Source organism: Anolis carolinensis, chromosome 2, assembly GCF_035594765.1.
Source record: "Anolis carolinensis isolate JA03-04 chromosome 2, rAnoCar3.1.pri, whole genome shotgun sequence".
NCBI classification, from domain to species: domain Eukaryota; kingdom Metazoa; phylum Chordata; class Lepidosauria; order Squamata; family Dactyloidae; genus Anolis; species Anolis carolinensis.
Genome location: NC_085842.1, coordinates 111,570,887 through 111,574,308, shown reverse-complemented (window position 1 = coordinate 111,574,308; position 3,422 = coordinate 111,570,887). Strand labels below are relative to the sequence as shown.

At 47.0% G+C, this 3,422-nt stretch overlaps 1 long non-coding RNA gene across 1 annotated transcript; it reads left to right on the top strand.

Annotated features, from left to right (window-relative positions):
- Positions 1 to 641: 641 nt before the first annotated feature.
- On the top strand, positions 642 to 2,870 carry LOC134296184 (uncharacterized). Its single transcript, XR_010002764.1, has 2 exons — positions 642 to 2,270; positions 2,354 to 2,870. It is a non-coding gene; the product is annotated as an uncharacterized LOC134296184 (long non-coding RNA).
- Positions 2,871 to 3,422: the final 552 nt, after the last annotated feature.

Below are 3,422 nucleotides of genomic sequence, written 5' to 3'. Positions count from 1 at the left end.
TTTAGTCACAGACCGTGGATCTCAATTCACCTCTCGTTTTTGGAAGGCACTACAAAAACTATTGGGCATAGACTCTCGCTTATCTTCAGCTCATCATCCCCAAACAGATGGGCAAACGGAGCGCACCAATGCCACTTTGGAGCAGTATCTTCGCTGTTATGTAAACTATCAACAGGACAATTGGGCTTCTCTGTTACCACTGTCTGAGTTTGCCTACAACAATGGAGTTCAAGCTTCTACAAAAGAAACGCCGTTCTTTGCAAACTACGGCTTCCATCCACGTTTCTTTCCCCCTGTCATTGAAACTTCAGAGGTTCCCGCAGCAGAGGATTGGCTGCAGGAACTCACAGCGGTGCAACAACTTTTGCTCCAGCAACTGGACCAAGCCAAGGAGGACTATAAACGCCACGCTGACAAACATCGCCAGCCGGGTCCCGAAATCAAGGTAGGAGATCGGGTTTTCCTGTCCACTCGCTTTCTGCCCTCCCACCGCCCTTGCCGGAAGTTAGATGCCCGTTTCATTGGCCCCTATCCAGTGGTGGCGCAATTAAACCCCGTGACTTTCAAACTCCAACTTCCGCGTTCAATGCGCATTCACCCAGTGTTTCACCGCTCCCTGCTCCTTCCGGCGGATGGTGTGCGTCCTGATACAGACCAACCGGCCCCCCCTCCTGTTTTGATGAATGGGGAGGAGGAGTTCGAGGTTGAGGACATTTTGGATTCTCGCTTTCACCGCCGCCGCCTACAATATCTCATTGACTGGGTGGGTTTTGGCCCTGAAGAACGCTCTTGGGAAGACGCCTCCACAGTCCATGCTCCTGATCTAACCCGTCGCTTTCATCAGACCTATCCCGCCAAGCCGCGACCTCGCGCCTCGGGGAGAGGGCCCCAGTTTGGGAGGGGCCTTGAGGAGGGGGATAGTGTGATGACTCATGGGCCTTGTAGTCCTGCTCAGGACATTGTAATTCCTGATGAAGATGAAAACTTGGGTTTTTTACCTTCCCAGTCTGAACTGGATTCCTCTCAGCCAGATCTTTCCCAGGCAGATCTGGGAACCTTGCACCTGCAAGAAAGTTGTCTCCCAGAAGTATGTCAAACAAGCCCAGAGCCTACTTCTCCCGTATTCTTGCGCCGGGAGTTTTGTAAACAACAGAGAAGTTTAGATTCAGCTTCGCGCAGGAGTGCGAGGATTGCAGCTAAGAATGTGGCCAATTAAGACTGCTTCTCGTGAGAATCTTTGGGGAGTCTCACATCTGGTCTCAGAGTTAGCTTTCGGTTCTGATTCCCAGAGAACTGCTTCGGCGGGAAGCTAGACTCTATTTAGGTGTTTTACCCGCGTAGTAACTTCGCGGAGTCAATTCGTCAGCCTACGGAGCGAGTTGTGTCTGGACAGCGCGCTCCGGTTCAAGCCTCGCTCCTGCTCAAGCCTTGCCTTGCTATCCAGCCTTCGCCTTGCTTCCCAGCCTTTGTTTATCTACGGACTTTGCCTAGTTTCCCAGGATCAATCCTTGCCTTGTTCCACGGATTTATCAAGTTATTCCACGGACCTTGTTCTTGTTCTTAGTTACCTTGTTCCACGTTCAAGCCTTGTTTCAAGTATCAAGTTATTTCCTAGCCTCGCTCAAGTTTCATGGACTAAAGGACCTTGTCATCTCCCCTCACTTTGCTTGGCAAAGTGAGTGTTTCGGTTATTGGATTACAACTTTGGACCTTAATATTTCTTATTGGACTTTGCTTTTTTGGACTAATTCTGACCTTTCCTGAAAGGTCTAATTCTGGACTATTTTCTACACTTGTTTTTATTAACTTTATATATTCCTACAATAAAGATATTAGATAGATTCTGGCCTCTGTGTATGGTTATTGGTGCTCTGCAGCCTGGGTCGTGACAGGAAGAGATGGTTAGCTCAGAGGAGTATGATATGGAATGGACTCGTGTGAGGGAGGATTTGGGTGCCACTGGCAATGATAGTATGGGAGGCGACTGGGGAGTTGCAGGATTAGACCCGTGGACGAGCTGGAGGGATGGGACGGGATCCACAGCTGGGGATGCTGTGGGGCGTAGTCAAAGGTGTTTTAGCTCTGATGAGGAAGATGATGATGAGGCACCTGGAATTAGGGTAACAGCTGACAGCGATGAGGAGTTGTAAACTGGCATAAAATGAGGTTTAGAATCCAGGGCTAATTGCGTTGGGCAAGGTAATCTGGACGAACACTTGGGCTCTTGTTGGGAATTTCCTGAAGACGGGTGTGATTCGTTTGCTGAATACGTAAGTTACCAAGGACACTGGGCATAGACGGCGGGAGGAACTGTGTGGGCTTTTCCTGTGCAACTTGTGTTTAATCTTAATAGCTTGGACCTCCGTCGTCTTTTTGACGGACATTAATTGCCTACTCTGGATTGACGCTGGACTGACTGACTGACTGACTACGACCTCGGACTATCCCTTCTGTGATTATCGGTGGAACTGGTGAACTAAAGACGTCTGTACCTGGCCTTCGACCTTGGACCGGATTGGGACCCCGCTGACTGCTTCTGCCCTGATTGATGTGTTTGGACCCGGAGTTCGCTTGCTGCACGGAGGAGTAACAACTTAGTTAATCAACCACAGCTGTTGAGTAGCAGAGAGTAATCTGCTGCCAGTTGTTTACGTTTCATTGAATCTTAGTTTACCAGTTTTTGTTTGTTTTAAGAGCCAGGCTGAAGTAAGCATTTTTGGTTTAACCCGGATTAAACTCCCGTTTAATCCGGTTTATCTTTTGAACTGTTTTTTAGTGTCTTTTCATATTGAAGGCGAGTCTTTGCCTAGCCCTTTGTCTTTTACGGGCATTTTTGGTTCTGTATCCTTAATAAACTGTGCTGAATCTTATCTGGTGGCGTTCTGTCTGTGACAGTTGCCTTCAGGTTGCCATAAATCAGAAACAAGTTGAAGACATATACAAACAGCAATGTTGTTTCCTATGGAATATATTCTTCTTCCACATAACACACATTTTAAAATTATCCAATAAAGCACATTTTTAAAAAACATGCTGCCAACCAAACTCATACATTTTTAAAATTTACTTTATTTTTAGTCTACCTTTCTCCTGAGATAGAGACTCAAGGTCTTTATCCCCTGGAATCCAGTGGCTGATGGTCCTTTCTTCATAAGCTTTTTCACTCAAAGACGTTTGCTGTGCATGTGACTAAAGGATATATGTGCCACTCACCTCTTCTCTTCCAGTCCCCAGCTGGTGGCCCTTTGATCAGTTCTAGAGGTCATAGGTGTTCATAGTTCTTCTTTTGAAGAAAAAGAGAGAGAAAATCAAAGATCAAAAATAATCCATTAGCAGTCAATTGGCAGCTTAGGTTGCCAGGTCAGGCTAGCAAAATTCACTTGGATGACAAGAGGCCAAAGGATTGGGATCCACTTTATGGA